Raw genomic sequence first — 11,663 nt, 5'->3', positions numbered from 1 at the left:
GACTATCCCGATGTGTTTCCCGAAGATCTTTCTGGTCTTGCACCTCCTCGACAAGTTGAATTTCAAATTGATTTAACTCCCGGTGCTGCACCTATTGCTAAAGCTCCATACCGTTTAGCACCCCTCCGAGATGAAGGAACTATCCAATGAACTCCAGGAACTATTGGATAAAGGTTTCATTCGTCAAAGCTCGTCACCATGGGGAGCTCCTATTTTATTTGTTAAGAAGAAGGATGGTACGTTAAGGATGTGCATTGATTACCGCGAACTTAACAAGCTTACTATCAAGAACCGTTATCCGTTGCCGCATATTGATGATTTATTCGACCAACTCCAAGGGTCAAGCGTCTATTCAAAGATTGATTTGAGATCCGGTTATCACCAACTCAGAGTCAAGGAATCCGATATTCCTAAGACTGCTTTTCGCACTCGCTATGGGCACTATGAATTTTGTGTCATGCCTTTTGGTTTGACCAACGCACCTACTATGTTCATGGATCTTATGAACCGTGTTTGCAAACCTTATCTCGATAAATTCGTCATTGTGTTCATTGATGACATTTTGATCTATTCCAAGAGTGGGGAAGAACATGAGCAACATTTGCGCATGATTCTTAAACTCTTACGAAAGGAACAACTTTATGCTAAATTTTCTAAGTGCGAGTTTTGGCTCAAAACCGTACAATTCCTTGGACATGTTGTTATGGAAATGGAATACATGTCGATCCAGCCAAGATTACTGCTATTCAGAACTGGGAGATACCAAAGACTGTGAAGCATATTCGTCAATTTTTGGGACTTGCCGGTTACTATCGAAGGTTTATAAAAGATTTTTCCCTACTTGCTATATCTCTTACAAAGCTAACTCAAAAAGGGAAGAAGTTTGAGTGGTCCGAAGAACAGGAATCTGCTTTCAAGATTCTGAAGGAGAAATTGACCACAGCCCCAATTCTATCCTTACCCGAAGGTACTAACGACTTTGTTGTTTACTGCGATGCTTCGAAGCAAAGCTTTGGTTGCGTTCTAATGCAACGAGAAAAGGTTATTGCCTACGCATCTAGGCAGTTGAAGAAACATGAAGAGAACTATACCACACATGACCTTGAGTTAGGTGCCGTGGTATTTGCATTAAAGATATGGAGACATTATCTGTATGGTACCCATTTTACGGTGTACACTGACCATAAAAGTCTTCGACACATCTTTGATCAAAAACAGCTGAATATGAGGCAAAGCCGATGGCTCGAGACATTGAACGATTATCACTGTGAGCTGAAATATCACCCTGGCAAGGTGAATGTAGTTGCCAATGCCCTTAGTCGAAAAGACGATGTTAAACGTGTTCGTGCTCTAAACCTGAAGATCAAATCAAATCTTATCTCGCGAATCTGTGAAGTTCAATTGGAAGCTATTAAACCGGCACTTATCGAAGGTGAAGGGCCTATTGGTTTCGAGAACCAACTTCAAGTGAAAGCTAATGGTACACGGTACTTTGGCAACAGAATTTGGGTTCCTCGCTTCAGTAATCTCCGTGAACTAGTCTTGGATGAAGCACATAAGGCTAGGTATTCTATTCATCCCGGTTCCAGTAAGATGTATTACGATGTGAAGCAATTCTAATGGTGGCCTAACATGAAAGCCGACATTGCTACTTATGTTAGCAAATGTCTCACTTGTTTGAAAGTCAAGGTCGAACATCAAAAGCCTTCTGGTCTGTTGACACAACCCGATATTCCGTAGTGGAAGTGAGAATGTATCACTATGGACTTCGTAACTAAGTTACCTAAGACTTCGAACGGTAACGATACTATTTGGGTCGTAGTTGATCGTCTTACTAAATCTGCGCATTTCATACCGATCAAGGAAACCGATAAGATGGAGAAATTATCACAGCTTTATATTAAAGAAATTGTCTCACGTCATGGTGTTCCTATCTCGATTATTTCTGATCGCGACAGTCGATTTGTTTCCAGATTTTGGAAAACATTACAATCTGCTCTTGAAACTCAACTCGACATGAGTACAGCCTATCATCCACAAACTGATGGTCAAAGTGAACGAACTATCCAAACCATGGAAGATATGCTACGTGCTTGTGCAATCGATTTCGGCAAAGGTTGGGATAGACATCTACCTTTGGTTGAATTTTCTTATAACGAAGTTATCACTCCAGCATTAAGGCTGCACCTTTTGAAGTCTTATATGGACGAAAATGTAGATCCCCTTTGTGTTGGGATGAACTCGAGGACAGACATTTAACTGGTCCTGAAATCATTCACGAAACTACCGAAAAGATCGTGCAAACTAAGCAACGATTAGAAACTGCCCGTAGCCGACAAAAGAGCTATGCCGATAAGAAACGAAAAGACATCGAATACCAAGTTGGAGATAAAGTCATGTTGTAAGTATCCCCTTGGAAAGGTGTTGTCTGCTTCGGTAAACGAAGTAAACTCAGTCCACGATACGTTGGACCTTTCACAGTCACTCAAAGAGTCGGTCCTGTGGCGTACCGATTAGAACTACCAACTGAACTTAGCCAAGTACATGATGTGTTTCATGTTTCAAATCTTAAATGGTGTCTTATTGATGACACACTCGTTATTCCTTTGGATGATGTCCGCATTGATGAGCAAATGCACTTCGTTGAAGAACCTATAGAAATCATGGAATGAGAGGTCAAACAAACGCGTAAAAGCAACGTACCTATCGTTAAAGTCCGTTAAAATTCGCGTAGAGGCCCCGAATATACCTGGGAACGCAAAGACCACATGAAACGGAACTATCCCCATATCTTCTCAACTGCTGATGCAAACGAGGAATCTACCTAAAACTTCGGGACGAAGTTTTCAATAACGGGGAAGTACTATAACGACCCTCAATTTTTTCATTCTATACTTTTCCTTATTAAATTGCCCAACAATATAATTAAACTTAATAATTATACTTTAATCGATAATTGTTAAGAGTTAAGAATTATGAATATAATAATTAACTTTGTACATTAATTGACAAGTTAATAAAAATAATAAGTTAATAAACTTTTGTGAACAAGATATAATAAACTAAAGCTTAATGTAATTAACAAATTAATCTTAAATAAGTTTAGGGATTATTTAAGCTAAATTAAAGTCCAAGGTTTAAAGTGAAAAATCTCAAAACCCTTCCATGCATGCATGGGCCGAAATTTTAAAAAAGAAAATTAAGGAAATGACCAAATTGCCCTCCCAATTTTTGGCATTCAAGAAGCTTCCATCACCTCCTCATTTGCTTGCCTTGTTCCCTAAGTTTAACTTGTTTTCCAAGTTTAACTTGTTCCCTAAGTAAATCTAACCTTAACCCTAATTCTAGAATTTTCCTAACTCTCCTATAAATAGATGCCTAACCTAAACCTTTTCATTGTACCAAATCACAACAACAATTTTCTCTCCCAAATCTCTCTCCCTCTCTCTTGATGTCGGCTCCCAAAACCGAAACCATCACCACCACCATCGAAATCCACCACCACCTTCAAGGGTTTTCCAAGTGATCTTCAAGTTGTTCTTCGCGTTCTTCGCGTTCTTCAAGAATCTTCAAGGTGTTCTTGGTTGTTAGAGTGCTTTGATCTTCAATCTTCAAGTGTTTCATCTTTCTTTGTTAATCATCTTCGAATCTTCAAAGGTATAACATAAACCCTAACTTATTTACATAATCTTTGATCTTTGTTTAATTCATATTCATGTTAATTCATAAACATATACAATATATATATATATATGAACACACTTATATCTATATATACATGAAAGAAATATATATATATATATATATATATATATATATATATATATATATATATATATATATATATATATATATATATATATATATATATATATATATATATATATATGTATGTATAGGTGTCGACCGGAAAAAAAAAAAAAAAGGAGGTTTGATCTTTAAAACCTAGGAGATTAGATAAAGATTTGTTTATGTTTAATTAAGGAAACAAAATAAATACATATATACATATACATACTCGACATATATATACATGTAAAAAAAATATTTTTATATACATACATATATATATACGGTATATATAAAAAAAATACTATATATATATATATATATACATATACACGAAATATATATGTATGTATATATATATATATATATATATATATTATATATATATATATATATATATATATATATATATATATATATATATATATATATATATATATATTAAACCCTAAATACACCTAAACTATACTACATTAACTAAAACCCTAAACCTAACCCTAATTATTAAACCCTAATTTACTAAACCCTAATACATTAATTAAAACCCTAATCATTACTACACTAAACCCTAAACCTAAACATTTATTACAAAACCCTAATCATTAAATACTTTAATTAATTAACCCTAGTTAGTTAATGAAATCCTAATATTACTTATACTATTATTTAACATTTGTACATTATTACTATTACTAACACTTATAACCAATTACTTATATTATAACACATAAAAACATTTTGGATATATATTAGATATATATAGATCTTCGAACTTTCTTGACGAATGGTTTCTACGAAACTCTAGGAGGAAGGGTTTGGATTTTCCGATTTAAAGGATCCTATAACTCAAGCCCCTAGACCTGAAATGGCCATTCGAAGAGAAAGGGGTGATTGGAAGTATATCTAATATGACAAATATCCTAAAATGGAAACACTTTTAAAATAGAAACTTTCTAATTATAAACGTACTAAAATGGAAAACTTACTGAAAATAGAAACTTTCTAAAAATAGAAACTTTCTAAAAATAGAAACTTTTTAAAAGTAGAAACTTGCTAGGAATGGAAACTTAGTAAAACAAACTATACTTAAACACTTACATACTTAAACTTAAATTGTCATTCCAAAACTATTACACGTTTCGGCAAGCTCTTTTTGCAAAACATTGTAGCCATATCAGATGTCAAGTTTGGTTCATCATTAATTAACGCAAATCCATCTTGCAACTCTCCCTCCATTCACCATTTTATGCACCAAATTGTCAAGTATAAAATAAAACATTGTAATGAGATACTAGAAGACGCTTATAATAATATATCTAACCAACAAAGCAAAACCAAATAACTCCATTATCTTATAAGCTCCATTTACCTAATTTAGGCAAACAATTTGTGCCATTGAACCGGAGTTACAAAAAGCGAAATGAACCGTCAGTAAGCATATGGAGTACTTAAAAAGCAAATACACATAAGTGATGTCTACTAACCTAAGGAGAAAGGCAGCACCCGAGCTTCAACGGATGCTAGCTCCGGTTTAACTTTTATGGCAAATGCAAAACCTTTTTGACTTCCTATATTCTGTCTTGCAATAAGAAACTCGACTTTTATGAAAGTCTGAAGTTTGGATCTCAGTCATTCGAGGTAACCACCTCGGACCTAACCATTTCTACAATAAAACCATTTCATATAAAACAAAATCCTCATTTATGGACATGATTTACATGAAGTTATTCACGAACCTCTAAGGACATATAAGTGAGTCTCTTGGTAGATGCGACTTGGAGCATGGCAATAATATGTGTCGGACATTATAGCCATAGGTTTCACGGAAGTACTCAACAATAACTTTCTCAATTCCATCTACCCCCATCGTGCTGTTACGTTTCAACAACAATCCACAGCAACAAGTTGGCGGGCCGTCTCGACGTGTTGTAAAAACCTAGCAACCAAAGGTAAGATAGCTGATCTTCTAACAAGTAAATCTGGAAAATAATCTTTTCAAGTGTTCAACCCATCTAGTTCTAGCAATTAACTGGAACAAGACCCTCGAGAAAAATGAAAGGATGGAAGGGAGACGTGCACTATTAAGGCAAATCATTTCATCGATGAATTGTCTGGCAAGAACATCCACTCATATAATTTGAGTGTAGATTGGTTTTGTAGTAAATGCTTTGTATTATTTAACTAACAGAGTTATTAACAATTGCTTCTTTTTTTTTTTGTAATATGTGTGTTTCTCCCCTACAAGGCCTCTTGATACGAGACGTGAAGTCATTGCACTGCTAGCGAAAATTCATCTTAGGAAGTGTCTTAGTGCATATGCTTGAAGTAACAAACTTTATACGAGGAAAGTGTTTTATTACTCTCCCTCACGCTGACAATGTCAGGTCCTACATTTTTATTAGTTACATTGCTTCTAACTTCTTTATATATATAATCAACAATATATTTGTTGTTCTTGATTCAGTAGAGGAAACACCTATGTCACGGTCATAAAACATTTATCTATCTGCTTGTTTGACAAATCAAAGTATTCAGAATGACCAACACTTTAGATTATAGATACTTTTCTTCAGCAGTCGTTTATAGTAAAGCAAGAATTCTTAGATAATTTATAATATTAATATCATATTTGGTTTAGGTTATAAATGCTTATGTTGGGTTATTTAAGGTATATAACGATTGGACGATGATTATTCTACCATCATACGATGGGTCAAAGGTGACCAAGAGGGTTAAAAAGTTTGCGTGGTTACAACCAGAGTGTGCGCCATACAATTATCGGGTTGTCTCTTAATTTTGGTATGTTTTAGAATTTTCTTAAACCATTATTTACATTCATAAAATCCATTCCACTAAACTCTTATCATTGGACTTTTTTGTCATACACACGTCTTGGACAACCTTTATTAAGTTACAATGCATGATTAATTTTGTTAGCAAATTCTTAAACAAGGATATTACCAAAATATAATTATGAGCGAGTGTTAGATCTATGCATACATTGACTGTATGCAAATATTTAAAATGAATAAACTGTATGCAAATATTTAACCCTTGGAATGTCATTATCAAATGATATTGTGGTAATACTAATGTTTTGGAAATTGCTAACAAAATTAATTATTTATTGCGACTTATTAAATGCTTTAGAAAACACGTCTGTATAACAAACAAAGTCAAATGATCAGACTTGAGTGGAATGAATTTCATGTACGTAAATAAGAGTTTATAAGAAAAAACATACCAAAAGACAACCTCATAACTGTATTGCACACGCACTGATTGAAACCACGCAAACTTTGCAAACCTTACATCCAAAAGTTGGCGTCCTTGAACCAACGTTTGACAGTAGAGTAATGAACGTCTAATCGTTATGTACCTGAAATAGGTCAACATAAACATTTACAACCTAAACCACATATGGTATTGATATAATAAAGTATGTAAGAATCCTTATTTCACCATAAGCGATTGCCAAAAAATAGTATGAATGTTGATTATTCCGAGAACTTTTATATGTCAAACAAGCAAATAGATTAATGTTTCATGATCTTGACATTGATGTTTAATCTATAGAATCATGAACGATAAAAAAAATTGTTGATTATTTATATAAACAGAAATAGAAGAAAGTTAACTAATAAAAATGTAAAACCAACACGGTCATCTTCATCAGCATAAGGCAACTAATAACAAACCCATTTTTTCGTAAACCAAAATCTTTAACGGTTAGAGCTTGTTGCTTCCAACACATGCATAAAAACACCCCCCAAAATAAATTTTCGCCAACCGTGCAATCACCTCATGCTTTGTATCAAGAGGCCTTGTTGGGGACAAACACACCTACTTACATCACAAAACAATAAAGCGATCGTAAATAAATAAGTTAGTTATGATTCGGAGCATATATATAAAAACACAAACCACTTCATTTACATTACACGAGTGAATATCCTTATCGAATAATTCAACGATCAAGTGATTTGCCTTAACAGTGCGCAAGTCTCCCTTGTTTCCTTTTTTCTTTTTCCTGGAGACTTATGTTCATTCATTGACTTGCTAAAAGCAAATGGGGCAATCTTAAACAGATTGTTTTCTAGATTTATTAGTTGGGTAAGCAGAGACGGTCCGCCACCTTGTTGTAGTGTTGTTGTGGCTGTTGTTGTGGTAACCGCAGTTGTTAAAACGTTCCAACATGATGAGGTGGTGGTCCTTGATTGGTGAACCGTTATTTCTAAAAATTGTATTCACTGTAAAATTGAAACACGAAGCACAAAATCATGTTGATGAGTACTACTGTACGATACTGAAAAGCATACATGCACAAAGTATTTTTGTAATTTATGCTTTGAAGTTATTCATTAAAAGTCCATATTCATTAAAAATGACTAAACGAATTTCGTCCCTTCGTTACATACAGTAAAGAGTGTATTCAGTCTAAAATTAATCACTGTAAAACATCATTGTACCTGAAAAAGAAGAGCTTCAACAGATCTACTGAATGACAGCAAAAAGGATATTATCGATTTCAATTTCCAACAATAATGGCAGTTAGATTCCAGATACATACGCAGTATAGATTAAACAATAATTTACGTAATGCAACACATATTAAACCTAAATTAAAAAGGATGGATAAATTACCGAATTGGTAGAAGTTAGAATTGGGGAAGAATCAGTTGTTTCGTATCAATTGGTTAACCCTTATATAATACTCCGTACCCATAGCCATATGGTACACGCCAAAAGAAAGAAAAAAAATCATGTCATGGCCACAACCCACAACTGAGACAGTCTACCAAAAGCAAGCAAACGGTGGGAAGGAAGTGGCGATCAATTGTTCGTTGTAGGGTTTGATTTTCGTTACACTACTAGGGTTTATGATACGAGCATGGGCCCTGAGATCACTCACCACCAGGCCTGTCTAGTAAGATTGTACCAGCCCGTTATTGAGAGTAAGGGTACCTGGCCCAAATGAGTAGCCCAAGTCCAAAATGAAAGGTTGAATCTAGAATTGCAGTTTGTATTGTTAGTGCAAGCGGGTAGTTTTATATTATTTGAATTTTTATATAAAAAAACTAGGTATTCATAAATATAATTGTGGACTAATGGTTTATGCGAATAGCGGGAGATGATCCTAACACACTAATTTTTTATCTTCTACACCAAATTTACTATTATACCCTTTATTATATACTTAGACTAATAATATAAGTTCAACTCAGTAGGGGTATAACTGTAAAATTATGACACAAAAATGTAGATGGATCAAAAAAGTGTTGTGTGAGGATCACCTCCCATGTGAACATATTAACTAAAGAAGAATAATTTATATAACTAATCATTAATAATATATTTTTATGTTAAGCATTAAATTAAATGCTTTATTATATTAATTAATTGTAAGAAATTGAAAGATATACTTCGTATCTAAATAGTCATATAAAGTTCCAAAATGATGATGTCATCATTAAGCTAATTATCTTTTAATTTTCATAATGATGATGTCATAATTATGTATTATTTAATTAAAAAAATAATACGAAATCTTTAATAAAAGAAAATACTAATCTCTCATAAATTGTAATTTTAATTTTTAAAAAAATTTAAAAGGCACTTATTATTACTAATAATAATTATTATTATTAAAAATATAAATGCTCAACTTTGAGCAAACTTTATTATTATAATTATTATATTATTAATATTCAAATATGGATTCATTTTACGAAATTAATTTCGTTACATATGTATGCGAAAATACATGTCTCTATATATTTTTAAAAACAACGTCAAGTTTCTTAGTCAAACGAGTCATTAAAATAAATGACTTTAGCATTTACATTTACTTAATCCCTAAAACATGTCATTAAATTGTTTCGTTTAAACAAACTCGTGATTTCATGGGTCATTTCACTAGTTAATTATAATAATAACTATAAATATTACTATTATTTAGTTATGGGTTAGTAAACTGTGTAATGATATGCGCCTCCACTAAAGTTCAGTGAAAGCAGAGTGGCAGCTTAACAATCTCATTATATTGTTGTTTTGTTGGTTGGTACTTCGTAATTATATCAAGGAATATTAACCAATATACTCTTTCCTTTAACATCAAGGGAGGAAGATAGTGTATCACAAGGGGGTATCCGCCCCACTTAGATTTAATCGGGAAAAAAATTTACATTAATAATTTTATTTTGTTTACAAAAAAATAAGGTGTTTTTTAGTGTTTACCCCTGCTAATAATGAAAATATTATTAAATTTTTATACTCGTACCATCTGTATCTACGTTCAAATTCCGCCATTGTTTAACACGCTATGAAAATTTATCCGAAACAAAACTGCAAAAAATGTCGTGCAAATTGCAAGAGTATCTTGAGAATTCGTGACAAGCGAATTTCCAATCATTACCGATAACAAGTCCTGATCGAAAAGTTATATGTCATGATCGGATAAGATATTATGAAATTTTTAAAAAAAAATATTCGGAAAACGTTTCATTGATATCAGTAACTAAACTAATGTGTGTACTTTGACTGGTCACGGATTTTAAAATCTCAACAAATATATTTCAACTAGTTAAAAGACCCGTGATTTCACGGGTTTATTTAAATCAAGTATATATAAAAAGATAAATATATTAACATTAATACATTCAATTTATGCAATAACATATGAAGTTCGTTAAATTTGAATTTGACAATATAGAAAGTATATATGTATAGGTGACAAATAAAACAAATTGAAGTTAAGTGAAGCATTTCAAGATATGAGAAATGGGCAATATTTGATGATAATTTAAATTCGTATGAGTGGTCATATCCCTCATTGGTACGTAATTAGAAATATCTTTAGTAGCATCAATAGTAATATTAATATGTATATTTTTTTATCTTGTTTGATTAGAGTAATGACATGCTTGGTTAGGGGAATGGAGCGTAAGGAATGATTATGATAATAATTGAAGTTGGTTGGTACTCTATAATGGAAATCCCCATTATCTTAAACTAGTTAATGGGTCATTACCCTAAAAATGTGAGGAATCTTCATACCACACGTTCTTTTCTCCTTCCCTCTTTTTTTTTTTCTCTCTCTTTCCTTGTTTCCCTCCTATTTTGTTCTTATCTCCTAACTTTTCACCTTTTAAATCTCATTACTCATACTGTATAAGTTGAAGATTAACTTCAAAATTCGTTCTCCATTGTTATTTTCTTTTTATTTATTATCAAAATTACTACTGAAAATATAACCGGCCTACCGAATTCATTCAGGTCTTAATTACTCTCTCTTTGTTTTAATTTAGAAAAACAATAATTAGGGTTGTTTGTGTTTGTTAATATAAAATACGTAACAGTGATAAACCATGAATGTTTCTTTCTATTATTTGTGATCTGTGATATATAATGTTTCTTTTTATTATTTTGATCGACCATGAATGTATATGACGTTTGAAAGTCGGTAGCATTTGTTATTGTAATACCGATACATTTTTTTTTTTTTAAATCACAGCGAAAACATATTATTATATTAATATTTACAAATAATACTTAGTAATTAACTAAACCATAGTTTTACAATCATCCATGTGTTACGTCTACCAAAAGCTTTTACACACATATATGTATCAAAATATACCCTAGACGAAAATAAAAATTGGCCCACATATACGTTAATTTTTTTTTACTACGCATAAAAAATAATACTCCAATTTATCTCTTTATTTACTTACATTGTATTGAACTATTAGAAACTAGGTATTTTAACTTTATTTGACGATTTTTTAATTGATTTAATTAAATATATTGAGAAAAATAGTTACATATTCAAAATTTTGGGCCCTTCTGAATTTTTGAGCCCTAGTCGCTTGCCT

At 32.4% G+C, this 11,663-nt stretch overlaps 2 long non-coding RNA genes across 3 annotated transcripts; both read right to left on the bottom strand.

Moving 5' to 3' along the window:
* Positions 1 to 5,200: 5,200 nt before the first annotated feature.
* Positions 5,201 to 7,280, bottom strand: LOC139893964 (uncharacterized). Its single transcript, XR_011774763.1, has 3 exons — positions 7,034 to 7,280; positions 5,526 to 5,725; positions 5,201 to 5,452 (listed from the first exon to the last, which is right to left on the bottom strand). It is a non-coding gene; the product is annotated as an uncharacterized lncRNA (long non-coding RNA).
* A 3-nt stretch (positions 7,281 to 7,283) lies between these two features.
* On the bottom strand, positions 7,284 to 8,626 carry LOC139893963 (uncharacterized). Of its 2 annotated transcripts, none has more exons than XR_011774762.1 (3): positions 8,434 to 8,626; positions 8,259 to 8,286; positions 7,284 to 8,039 (listed from the first exon to the last, which is right to left on the bottom strand). It is a non-coding gene; the product is annotated as an uncharacterized lncRNA (long non-coding RNA). The 2 variants fall into 2 exon arrangements; XR_011774761.1 differs by having other exon boundaries at positions 8,259 to 8,283.
* Positions 8,627 to 11,663: the final 3,037 nt, after the last annotated feature.

The sequence above is a fragment of the Rutidosis leptorrhynchoides genome, chromosome 2 (genome assembly GCF_046630445.1).
Source record: "Rutidosis leptorrhynchoides isolate AG116_Rl617_1_P2 chromosome 2, CSIRO_AGI_Rlap_v1, whole genome shotgun sequence".
NCBI classification, from domain to species: Eukaryota; Viridiplantae; Streptophyta; class Magnoliopsida; order Asterales; family Asteraceae; genus Rutidosis; species Rutidosis leptorrhynchoides.
The sequence above is the reverse complement of the archived record's forward strand: the minus strand, read 5'-3'. Positions and strand labels throughout refer to the sequence as shown.